Genomic DNA, 13,598 nt, shown 5'->3' on the forward strand with positions numbered 1-13,598 from the left:
ATTCTTATTGTCTTTGGTTTTCTGTGCGTCGTGAAAGTTAGCTATGTTATAGGCATCTGTTTAGCATATTCTATATGAAAATGCAAATGGAGATGAAAAACAGTAAAATAAATATATGCGGCTTCCATGTCATGTATATATTTGACTATAGCATGTCAAATACAAAAGAATTGTTTATGACTTCGGAAGTCTGCTTGTTCATTACATGCATTACTTTTTTACCAGCAGATGGCAGTTTATCATTATTTTAAATAGGTTCTTTTGTTAATGCCAGATTTTTTAGGTTGGTAAAAAGCCTTGAGCTCATTTCAAAGTTAATTTTTAATTCAGTTTCCTCCTGCATGATCCCCTCTAGAAAAAGTAATCAGGACTGAGCTATTTGTTTCAGTTTACAGCCCTGCTGTTGACTGAGCCTAAACATTATCTATGTAGAGTTACCTGATGGCAAGTTCATCCAGCACCAGTGGGTATTCTGCCCAGCCTCAAACACTCACTGCTGCTACCAGCCCCCTGAGGCACACTTCACACTCCCCAGTTCCCAGTCTGTGCTTGGGGAGTTGCAAACAACATTATTAACACAAGTAGCAGGGGCAACATGAAGGATGTTACTCTGTACAAAGGGGCCAGTGGTTTATTTACTGCTGCGTTGCTTGGACACTGTCGGAGTTTTAAGTAACAGTTAAAGCTACCATCCAGGCAATGCTGCGCTGCCTCCTGCACTGCAGCCAAGAAGGACCAAGGGTGCAGGGAGTCTGTGCCAGGAGACGCTGCCTGCAGGGCTACCCTGAGCTACCCAAGGCCATCCTGTAACCCAGCCAGAGGCACAACTACGAGATCATCTCCCCTAGCCTGAGACAGGGCTGAGAATGAGAGCTTTCCTAGCAGGTAACTGCAGCTGGGAGCACAAGCAAAATGACGGGATAGGTCTGTCAGTCCAGCGCCGCTTCAGCACCTGGGCACAGATTCACCCAGGGCATCACTTGACACGTGCAGCCCTCACAGGCACAGCAGTGCCATCCACACCCGAAAACCAGACACCAGGGACAGACTCCTGCACCCAGAGCCTCACTCTCCACTGACCCTGCGGTGACACCGCTCAGTCGGTGTGAGCACATCTTCCCTCCCTGCCGCAACAACCCCCTCCCCTCCCCGTGTCGGTACCTGCGCTCAGGCCGACCCGATGAAGCAACATGGTAGCTCGCAGTTGGATTTGTTTCCTCATCGAACTCTGCCACCCACCACAGCCCACAAATGCTCCTTTTGGCAGCATCAGCCGCAGAGATTTTTGCTGGATTAAAGCAACCACGTGACCCCCGGCCTCTCGCAGAGGCAGCACCAAAACGGCAGCAAAGAGCAGAACTCCTCTCACCTTACACCACAGGCGTGCCAGCTCGGCCTTTCGCTACGGGATGGCATTTCAGGCACACATCCACTTCTGCCCACTCTCCAGCCACTCAGCATGACGGTGGGTTGAAACAGACTGTACAGAGAGGGGGAAGGAGGAAAGGGCTCCCTTCACCTGCCCGCAGGCTGGGGACAGACTGGTTTTGTGGCTGGGCTAGGATTTTGTTCATTTGCTTTTTTGGTTTGCTCACTTGGCAAACTGCCCTTTGCCTAGGGCTGCGCAGGTCCTTTCAAGTCCTGCAACTTTTGAACTTGTGTTCTTTGTATTATCACACTGAAGTAGCAAACAAGAGACCCAAAGCTGAAAGTTCCAAAACAAAGAGCACTGACACACACCCGTCTGTAACCTATCTTGGGAATGCAGCGTTTTCTTTTACAAGCAGTCCCACATAGCCTCTTTTTAATAGTCTGCAGAGAGACTGAGAAATTCACCAGTGGTATTAAATTAGGAGCTGAAAACAACACAGAGAGCAGATGCGTTACACAAATAGGCAACGTGGGATGAAAAACACGGGAAGGAGAAAGGTGTGACAACATCTAGGAAAAACAGGAGAGCATTACGGTGTGGGGAACAACAGGACACAGGTACACATGGTATCAGGTGCAGACTGACCAGGGGAGACAAAACTGTGCCAAGGGGAACAGTTCAGTAGCAGGGGGGGAGACTAACAGGTCCTTCCTCTCTAATGCTGAAGATTCCTGGAGGTGCAGGATGCCAGGTACCCATCGTGGGGAAGTCCTCATGGGCAGAGCTGTGCTTATAACACTAATACAGTTCAAACAGCCTTCTGTTGGAACAAATAGAAAATGAAGTATTTATGAAACACACAATGACCTTTTAGCCTTTGATCCTTTGATAGTTCCCAAACAACCATATAGCCAGAAAATATACACTGATCAACCTCTCTTCCTCGTGTAGGCAACTGCATAAGCAAAGCAGATGTCCAAGTGAACCCGACACCATCCTATCAACTTTTGTTTCCATCCAAGATGCACTTTAAGTAACATCCAAAGTAGGTTTAACATCAGTTATTACTTTGCCTGATTATTGCGTTCCTAAGATAATGGACTTCAAAACTGTGTTTTCCAGTTGAAGATTAAAGAGCTACTTCTAGGCTTCCTACCTTATTTAATAAAGTAAGATTCAATTTAGTCTCAAAAGTTGAACATTAAGATAGAGGAAATTTGCTGTCGTCTTAGTGTTAGCAGCAACCATTTAGCATTCCCATTACTTTCCCAACCAAACCTCACCTACTCAAGTTGGGAAGCAAACTGGATTTCTTATACCCACACGCCACCCCCATCTGGCAGATACTCAGGGACACCTACCACTGCTGGACGCCAGCTTTTCCGCTCTGCTTCACAGAGTGAAAGCAGGTTTGTGCCTCAGGGCAGAAAGAGGGCAGCTTTTTGCACCTGCGACGCACAGGTACCCCCCTAACCTTCTGAGCAGCCTGCTCCCTCTCCAGGAGGGTTGCTACGAACAGGGGGGGACGCTGCTGGCTCACCACACGGCCAACATGCAAACAGCGTCTAGCCGCATTTGGTGCTGTGCTATATACTTGGCATTGGAAAGCAACACACATTCCTTCAGAGTGCAAGGCAAGAAGGGATCCTTTTAACTGTGAGATCATGCACATCAGCAGGCAGCGGAAGTCCATTTAGCTAGCTCTGCATTTCTTGTATACACATTATCACCTTCATATTGCAAGCGCAGAGCCCCAGCACTTGCCTACGACTACAGCATATGTCCCCAGAAACAGGGGTGGAGGGAAGAAGGAAGAGACATATGTCTTAGCAAGGTGCAGAGCTGGACCCTCTCAATCTCACCTTGCAGAGCCAAGAACAGATTAGCTCCTGGCCCTGCTGCTGGAGAAAACGGAGGGAAAATCCCGCATCCTGATGAGAATCTGGTGTAAAGCTATGCCCCATGGATTTTGTGCAAGATACGGCATTGCCTAAATCAGGTCTAACTGCGACACAATACAGGATGGAGAATCTCTTCATTCCCCCAGAATTTGTCCCAAAGACTGAGCACTCTTAGCTGCTTCATAATCTTGTGCACTGAGTCATATTAAAATTTAAATCAGCAGCAGCACTCAGCCTAGGTTCGCCACTCTATGAATGTGCACTGCATGGGGAGGAAGGAAGAGTTGCAATCCGAGACTAAAAGCCAGGGTGTGCGTTTCCTCCCCCCATTTTCCTCCGGCTTCATGCCAAAAGCAGAGCAGCAACCAGGTGATTTATCTGCTGTCAGCACCTTCTGTTTTTCTAAGTTTCCTATCAGGGCACAGAGAAGCCATGATGCTGAAGAACTAATTATCTCACTTTGCACCAGATTTTCCACCTCCCTCTGCGACCTACCATGTCACAATCTTTGCCATTTGAGTGATAAGGAAAGCAGGAGATGAAGGCTCAAAATCTGCAATTTTGCCTAGAATACACAGCAAATGTCTAATTAGAAATTAGTATTTATAAGCTATGTTCCTCTACCGTAACTTGTTCTGCCCTGAAGTATCACTACAGTGTCACTTAGAAGACAAGAAGGGTTGAGGTGAAGTCTCTTAACAGAGAAACATAGCACAGTACCATGTCGGGAGCAGAAGCAGACAGCGCTTGGCTCTACAGAGATGCTGGCCTGCAGGACAGGGACAGAGGAGCTTCAAGGCATGAAATACCTGGTGGCTGAGAGCTGGTGCAGCAGCAGCGACCAGGAAGGGTTTGTCTTCATCTGCCGAGCGGGGCTGTGGGCTCCTTCCCGGTGGAGGCGGCCGTGGGTGGTCACGTGCAGCCGTGTCCCCGGAGCCCAGCTTCCCGCAGCGTGCTCTGCAGAGGGCAGCAGCTCAGCCAGCCAGGAGCTGCAGCCAGCGACAAAACCCGCCTGCCTCACCACACGTCCTACCGTGAGGACGTCCCTCAGCAGCACCTGTGCCTCGGCCTGTTGGTTTCTGGGCTGAACCAAGTCCTAGAAATGAGCGTCTCAAACCTGGCACCGCAAAATGGAGCTTCCAAATAACTGGATGCTTAAAAAAATTGCACCAAAATGTGCATAACAAAATTGGGAATTAAACATACGGCAGAAATTCAGGATTTGACTGTGTGTGGGCTATGTCCCATCAGAAGCCAACCTATGACTAAAACCGGGAACAAAGCAAGGCCTGAGCACCTACAGAATGGAAAATATCCTCAAATGAAGCAGACAACTGAAACAAAAAAAAACATTAGAGTCAAATCCCCTTTTCACCTCCTAGCAGTGTGTAAACACGTGAAGGCCACACTTAGGCAGAACTGTTGGTTCTGCGGCAAATTTATTCTGACAGAAGACCTTGTGTTTTCAGTCCAGCATCTGAGGAGATCTTCGGCTAAGCAAGCTGCACACTGCTACATACTCTGCAGCTCTTCCACTATGGCTGGGGCATGGGACAAACGCAAGACTAATTCTTCAGACAGAACTCATCTACTGCAGCAAATACAATGAATTAAGAATACACTCACTAGGTCAGTGGGTCCTATAAATCACTAGTGTTGCAAGAGTTACTAACAAAAGAAGCTGCAGAATATACTGAGTTTCATTTACAGCCTGTATACTGAAAGTAAGGATCCTTACCCAGGAGTGAATTTTGCTCAATGAAACTCAAAGTTTAAGTAAATGCAAATAGCCTGCACTGAAAATGTGAAAAATAAACAAAATATCATTTAATTTAATTTGAGCGCCCAAGCAAGTCATTTGCAAGTCTGTTTAATGTTTAGGAAGAAAAAGCCTTAGTTCGGTCTCTACAAATGGTTTTAGTTACTTCTGTGACTTTCCATCTCTTGAGGATAATCTACTCCTAATAAGGACAATTGCTTAGATTTATTACCCCACTGAGGTCTTGTTAAAGATCTAACAAAAATCCTATTTAAATGAAAAGGACAATAGAATCTTTAAAGTCAGTGTAGAGTTTAATTAAAATCTGAAACAGAATCCATGTCTTTATGCATAAGAAAAGCAAAAACAGATTTCAAAGCTGTTAAACTACATGTAATTGGCATAAGCTATCCATTGAGCTAAAGAAAAAAAAAGTAGGCTATCTTATGGAAATTGGAGGCTATTAATAAATAACAAACCTGATACATGTGCATAGCACCATATTTTTGCATGCATTTTTTAATTTGCCTAATTTGCTAGGCATATGTTAGAGCAAACATGAGACACGCTAGCTGTTAAGTTGAACAAATCCAAAAGGGACAAAAAAAGACTGGTTGAAATCAATGCATTAACATGCACCAGCATTTAAAAACGTTTCTTGATGTTCCCAAAGAGATCATGTAAACTGCAGCACTCTCAGTGCAAAACTGCTGTAATCTGTGTTCCCATGTAGTCATTATTCAGACATGGGAGTACACAGTTCCTACAGTCGTTTTTCATGCATGAATAGTTTAAAACCCAAAATCACTGGCATAAATACACAAGGGGGACAGCCCTTTCAAAAGTTAACATCTTATGAACTCTGGAAGGAATGTGAAGATGGATACCAGTCCACGCACTGACAAAGCTCTCCCATAGGCATAGGCCTGTGTGTGCAGCCCCTCTGCAACCACAGCCATACCCAAGCCTTCTTCACGCCAAGAGCCACTGCTGGCCACCAGGCCCCCGACTGCAGAGCCAAATCCAGCAAGGTCAGGACAGGAGAGAGCAGAGCACAATCCTACCAATTCTCCCTTTTCCCCACCAGCGCACAACTGGGGCTGCGCATGCAGGAAAGGGGGGTCAGCCAACGGCTGCTTTGGGCATACAGTTTCCTTTTCAGGACATAATAAATTCTGAGACCAAAAAAAAGAATCCCATAACCTGTTTCTGCATTAAAGACACTCTTCCTTCTCTGCTGTTCCACGTGACAAAAGACGACCGGCTGGCTGGGGACAGACCACCACACAGGTGGGCTCTGCACAGAGAGGAAACGCACACGAGGACAGCTCCGTGCAGCAGCAGCGCGTGTAATGCAGCGGCTGGAAACGGAGGTGACAACATGGCAGCCCTCCCCTCCCAGCTGGCTCAGTTTGCACCCGAGAATGACAAAGCAGACCAGTCATCAGGGAACTCCAGCTCTGGGGTGGGTCACACGACTCCCTCGCCTGGAAGAGTCCCAGGAGCACGGTACCTTACCCTTCCCTCCAGAGCACATCAGTCGCTCATTCAATGATTTAATCACTTTCCTTAAAGTACACGTCAGGCCCACAGAAAGTGGCCCTCTTGTTGCTGAGGCTCTTCCCCATTTAAAATTACAGCTCTTGCTGGTGGCTATAGCACAGTTGGCGCCTTTGCTTTTAAACTGCATTCTCGTATTTCGGGCCACCTCTCCTCAGCCCAGAAAAGCCTGCCCAAGGCCAGCTGCTGGCCCAGCCTGCGGGTCCCTCCGAGCCCTGGGAGGCAGCGGCGGCAGGCCTGCCCGCAGAGCGCTCTGCGGTGACCCGACAGCTCCTGGATGAACGCGGTGACAGACACCATCGTTCGGTCACAGCGTAAGCTTTGCCTCAAACTCACCTTGCACCCAGCACTATTAACACCAAGGCGGAAGGCACGGCAACGCGCCAGAGCCGTCGGCTAATTTAACCCAACGGCGGGACCGAGACGGCAAGATGGCTGCCGCCCGGCCCGCCCGGCCCCACTGCGACGGCCGCGAGGAGGCGGGGGCCGGAGGCGCCGCGCCCGGGGAGCGGGGGGAGGCCGCCCCGCCAACCGCCGCGCAGCGGGCCCCGGGCCCGGCCCCCCGCGGCGGGGGCGCAGTGCCCGCGCGCGGGCTGTGGGCGGCGCTGGGCCCGCGGCCGTTACCGGCGCCTCGTTTCCGCGTACGGGTAGCGCGCGGCAGATGGGCGACGCCTCGGCCCGGCGGCTGCGGGCGCGGTGCGCGGCCTGCCAGGGAGCCAGCCGGGAGCCCTTCGCGGAGGCGCCTGCCGAACGCCTCGGCGGCCCGGGGCGGGCGCGGATGTTTGCAGTCGTACGCCAGCACCTGAAATGGCATCACCAGTGCCACTCGGTGGCACGGAGCTCGTGTCCCGTTCCGCCCGCAGAGCGACCGCAAATGTAGATCTAACGCCGCTCTTCTTCCCGCAGGGTACAGCCCCCGCGCGGTTTCAGGGCCGCTTGGAAGGCTGCGAAGCTGGGGTGCAATCCTGGAGCACCCCAAGCACCTTCAGCCTCCTCTCAAGCTAACGAGCAGAACTACGCCTTCGTGAGTTATTACTGAGCTACAAATAAAACATGCAATGGAAAAGACATTAATAGCTGCCAGTGGCAATTCCAAGCGGCATTTCGGGTCTCTGTTTTATTGATGTTATGGAGTTCACTTACCACAGACATGAAACAAAGGCTATTTCCCAATTTAGGGATGAGTGAAAAATAACCGTGAAAGACAGCCTTTTCGCCCGCTCTGCTCTTTGCACACACGCACCTTTTTCCTAGCAGTAACACCACTGCCCAGAGGTAAGAGACAAGCTTCTCAAAAAGGGTGGGGGAGGGGGAAATGGAGATTACTCACACATTTGTTTTAACTAATTTCACACGACCCCACAGAACAACTGGACTGTGCAACAGCTGGGCGGCACAGGGCAGGAGTGCGCTCAGCAGCGTCAAAGAGCTTTTCTGCTGGAACGCGCTTAACACTGAACTACGCTCCCAGCGAGCACCTTCATTACGGGTTAGGTTCCCGTGTCTTCACGGGCACGTTCCATTCATACGAACTTCAAAAAATGTCTGGCCGGTCAGCACAGCCTTGTCTAGCAGTAGGAAACTTGTCATCTGCATGAAGTTTGTCCATTGGAGAGACCAGGCAAAACACAGGCAATGAAGGTGACAAACGTCCCTCACTCAACACGCCGACATTGCTCCAGAAGCCTCAGTGTCCCGTGTAAGCAGTGGATGATTTCTAAAGCTGTGCCTCTGACAGAGGCAATACTTTGTCCAGTATTTTTTCCTGGTGGTTTTTTTTTTTTAGTTACAAGATGAATTGAATTAACTGTGTTAGGCCAGATGCCCCACTCCGACACTGAGAGTTATGGGAGGGACTTTTTCATAAAAACACATCTACGAGAGGCTTCCCGAGTAATCTTACCCTGTTGGGGGAATGGACTGTTGTCTCAGGCGAGCTGCTCCAAGGAGGCTGATGCTGGACACGTGGCTGCTCTGTGTGCCTTCCCTGCTCCAGAGCCCTGCAGCTCTCCTTGCAGGGCCGTATCACGACGCTTCCATGTCTGGCACCAGCTCTGCCTATGGCCGCAGTCACAGGTTTTTCAGTGAACACTCACGCCGTATCAGCCTAGCACTTCCAGAACGTGTAAAGGGTACAGAGGAATACAGATAACGTACTTCCTTCTGTGCATCATCCCATCCCAGGAAAGGAAACAGTTTCTCACAGGGCTTCAGGTAAGCAAAAGATGTGGCCTACAATCCACTGGGGCCACAAATACAAATGTTTTCATAATTACCTCAATGGATAGGGTGAATGTTTTGGTGCTAACACCTGAAACCTTGAAATTGGATGACACTTAAAATCAGCCTCAGAGCGACAAACCCAAAAGACAATATATAGCTACTTTAGAAAGCATTAATGCAGATTAAATCCAGTCAACAGCAGAAGTCAGTGTTACTCATAAACTCTTGTGGTCATCAGATCAGCTCTTGCAGAAGAAAAGCACTTAAAGAATGTGACAGACACTTTGCTTTTGAGCACACTCCAGCAGACCTCAGTAGAGCTCATACATACCCCAGTGAACAGGCCTGTCCCACATCCGTTACAGCTTACCCACTTGCAGGACCAGGACACAATTATCTCTGTAAAGCTAAAACCAACCAAACAAAACCTGAAAAAAGCAAGGTTTAAGAGTAGTTAGCTCTTTCTGATCCTATCCACGGGGACCCTGAATTAGCAATTGTCTTTACGTAGAAGCTTTTCTGATAAGAACACCCACAGAATCCAGATTTCTAAGGGCAGATGTTATGAGAATGGCAGGACAGAATTATTTTTTAAATCATGAAAAGTCTGATCTGTTGGAGAGCTAGATTAAATAGAAAAGCTTGAAAATTAATCTCCCCAATCGTGTCACTGTAGGGTAAATATTTCTTTCCAGTCTTACTTCCAACCTGAAATTTTCCAGATGGTTCACACAGCACCACAGACACCCCTCAGCCTACTCTAGGGGACCCTCCTTTCTCCTGCCACTTCTAAAGTTTGGCTCTGTCCCCTAAGCAAAATCCCAGCTCCTCCAGGACACTGCCTGCAAGATCTCAGCTCACTGCATTTCCCTCCTCTGCCCAACCTGGGAGTGCCAGATGTCTGCTCCCCTGCGTGCAGCCCAGCTCCTCTCAGAGGAGGAGGTATCAGCCTCTGCCCATAGCAACCCAGCAACCCAGGAGGCAGGTGCCCTCCCCGTAGGCTTCCTCTTCACACCCTGCCCAAGTCCCAGCAGCAGAGTGTACCGGGCTGTACCTCTGCAGCAAACTCAGTGTTCCTCACACACAGAAGCAGGGAAAATCCAGGGTAGTGGTTTATGTGAGGAACAATTGAAGAGGGACTTGGGTTTTTCTTTGAGACAATCATTTTTGTTTACACAGACTGTAGGAAAGTCAAGTTTTCTTGAGCACGGTTAGTTTTTAAAAGCAGGAAGTATTTTCTTTGCTCAAAATTCAAAGGGACACTCAACTGCACTAAGCATAAACGTGCTTTTAGCATTTTATTAGGCAAGCTTCTTCTACTGTCACTGTGATTAGTCCTATCTTACTGTCACCTTTCCTGTGTTACTTACTAGTGCTGCATGTCATACGCATGTACACGGGCATACACCAAAATGCAACAAAGCCTCTACCCAACCTGGGATCTGCTTAACCTGACAGTGAAGCCACATGGTACATGAGGAACTACCTGTAAGTATTCTCAAGAAAACACAGTTAAATAAAACAACAAAACTAGAAAAAAATTACACCAGGTCCTGTAAGAGTGTTCAGACAAAAACTTAAAGTAATACCTTGTTTCTTTTCTTACCGTTTGTTTTGCACTGCATTCAAATACTGAAGAATGCTGGCAGGAAAGATGTTAATATTGTTACTCTAGTGTTTCTCTAGGCACCATAAGACAATAATTCTCCAGCAAAACTTCTGCAGAGGTAGGCTCTGGTGGTAGAATGCACTTAAAAACGATGGCCAGATGGTGGCACAGTAAACGCCCTTCTTTCAAAGGGCTGTACAAGTCTATTAGAATTACCCCTTACTCCATATGCATATCACAGAGGATTAGACACACACACTCCTCACAGAACCACCACCTCCCAAAACACATCAGCGGAGTATTTACTACCAAATCCAGAAGGAGTTTGTGATTCTAACATTATCCCCATTAATGAGAAACATGTCACTATACAAAAGCTTTTATTTTTTCCCCTCTTCTTATCAAATCCTTCAAACAGCTGATAACTAGCTTTTATAGATTGGAGAGTCAGATATAATTCTGAATCTATTATTTTACTAAAACCCCAGGGGTCAACTTATCACCTGAAAACCATTTTACATGGACAATTTGACTTTCATGTGTAGTGTCAGAACATACCCTAGATGGAAATCTAAAATAAATTATATGGAGTACTGCCGCCTTTGTGCTGAAATTTATTGCTCCCACACTACAATAATTTTGAAAATTGTATCCCTTAAGCTACAGCACTGAGATATGATTAACTGCTTGAACTGAAAGAGCAGTTCTGACTGGCTGCTCTAAAGTCTATGGACAGAGACTAATTTCTGTTGAACCACATGCTTACCCGAAGCTGTTTTCCACCTTTCCAAGCTGCCAGCTTTATTTTCTTCCAGAACACACTGCCCATTTTACTACTATCATCCTCAGTATGCACTACCATTTCAGTAAATCTGTTCCAGAAGCTAAGAATGTGTCTAAGCTTCTGCTAATATGGTTGCCTGAGACAATCACACCTGAGGGAGAGAGATCTGCTTGTACCTCTCATCTTCCTAACACAGGTTATTTTCCTCACCAAGCAAGCCTCTAGTCTCTGAAATGCATCTCTGTGATACATCACAAGACAAGCAGATCTATTTCATTGCTCGCGCTTTCTTAATCACTTCTAGTGCCATACTTTTGAAATAAAATTATTTGACAATGTGTTGATGCTTTGGTGAATGCTCCTCTTACACCTATCAGTACAGTTTTTAGAAACCACCCAAATGACCTCAGAGCCTAGAATCTTTATAATTGAGGAGATACTGAAAACGTTAATGATCCAGCTGCTGGATGACTATTCTTTGAGTAGAAATTCCCAGCTAGGCAGAAAAACCTCCTCTAGGTGTAACATGTCAGACACAAGAATGGAGCCATGGGATAAATACAGTTTATTTCCTGCACCCAGTAATCTAACAAGTCTGAGCTGCTGTAGTCCAAATATTACACCACAACCAGAAAAAAATAGAATCCTAGTAACTAACTCTACAGCCTCACTTTCATTCAGACAAATTACTAGCCTTTATAAACCAAAAGAAATTGCTAAAAAAGTTCTGACCTGTATATCCAAGTTTCTAGACAGCACTACTTTAACTTTTTCTTTACTAAACGGTATCAAGCCTCTCTCTTCAAGAGGCATTCAGACTAATGACAACTCACTGTGGCCAGTCAGTCCCTCTGAGTAGACAACCGATCGCTCCTGGCAACAGCATCCAGCTCAGGAAGGCCTTTGCAAGCAGGGATTTGAAAACCAAGGCTGGGCCGCCTTCGGGAGATATTCCCTTCTCTTCCAAACCCTCCAGGGCCTGGCTCTCCAACATCTTTCTTTTATGTTAGGATATATCTAAGGAGCGGCAGGAGCCTGCCAGTAAACAAACACTCCATGGCAGAGTCACAGTGGCAGCCTTTCAGTCCTGCTGGCTGGAAAACCCTGTGCTCGCTTCCTCTCAGACTCGCTGACTTCCCAAGGACGTGGGGAGCTCTGCCAGCTGCCCTGGGAGCAGCAGGGCTCTGTTTCGCAGAGCGTGGCTTTGCCTGCTGCCTAAGCTCTGTGTGAGTGCTGGTGCCGAAGCCATGCTGAATAGCATAACAGCCCAGTTCAGCAATTAGATGACTACTACGTTGAAGACAGTTCATTATTAAAATCACCAAGAGTTATACTTCTACTGAATTAAGTATCGTATTTTAGAGAATTTGTGCAGTGAGCTGGAACAACTGGGATAAAATGTCATCTATAGCTTTACCTTTGAAACACTTATTTTTTTGCTTTGGCCAAGCACCTCAGTTTGTCAGTGGTGGCCTATGTCATGCAGAAATTTTAGAAGCATGAACTTATCTTTAATAGAAAAGATAACCTGAGGAAACTATTTGGGACAGTAAAAATAAAATCCTTGTGTCTTCTTTAATTATATCCTATCATTTATTACATTGGCTAAAGCAAGTTAGAAGAACTTTTTCTGTCATATCCAAACAATAGGAATTCCCTCGCATCACAAATTCACAGTACCAAAGATAAGGAAAAGTGCTGAGTTTGGAGTTGTCCACTTGTATTGATAAATATTCTGAGCAATTTTAAGTGTTTAAACTGTTGAGACCAATGTTTTGGAAGTTGTTTCTACAAATCATAGCTTAATGAGCTCAAAAGAAGAAATTCACAATCTCATAGCAGGCACAACTGATAGAGCCTGAATCTAGCTGGAAGTGTGATCAGGTATCTACATGCAGCAGCTTAAAACAAGTTACACAAGATGACCTTAATATGTGTGACTATCAGGTTTTCACTGTAGAAACATATATTTTTCAATACCCTTTTCTGAGCAGAAATATGTTATTTATATGCAAATCAAACTATATTCTGCAGCTGTTTCTTCTGTGCTGAAGCCATGGGAATTATTTGCACTTAATAAAGCCTCATAAATAGGTTTTGCCTCTAAATGGGTGGGGGAGCAGCAAATGTATCATAGCCATTTACAGTTACGAGCATCTTTTTGTTTTGAAAGTTATATGCATCCTTTAATAGGAAGTTTCACAGTTACAAAAGAAACATTGTTTCATTTATGTAAACAAAATACCCTTACAGCCTTCAAAATAAAATACTTTGCATTTTTCCCTATGTTCAGCTATCCAAAATGTAGAAATGCCATGTAGCATCAATCAAAAGGACTGTCTGTGTAATCATTACATGCTAGCTCCATATAGTATAATGTTAAATGCAGG

General features: G+C 46.5%; 1 protein-coding gene across 1 annotated transcript in view; it reads right to left on the bottom strand.

The window, feature by feature from the left end:
• ZNF644 (zinc finger protein 644) overlaps positions 1-4,104 on the bottom strand; it is an 84,878-nt gene extending 80,774 nt beyond the window's left edge. Inside the window, exon 1 of the mRNA XM_075424887.1 lies at positions 4,083-4,104. The gene's annotated coding sequence lies outside the window, so the exon portion shown is untranslated. The remainder of the gene's footprint in view (positions 1-4,082) is intronic.
• Between the last annotated feature and the right edge of the window lie 9,494 nt (positions 4,105-13,598).

The sequence above is a fragment of the Opisthocomus hoazin genome, chromosome 6 (assembly GCF_030867145.1).
Source record: "Opisthocomus hoazin isolate bOpiHoa1 chromosome 6, bOpiHoa1.hap1, whole genome shotgun sequence".
Classification (NCBI taxonomy): domain Eukaryota; kingdom Metazoa; phylum Chordata; class Aves; order Opisthocomiformes; family Opisthocomidae; genus Opisthocomus; species Opisthocomus hoazin.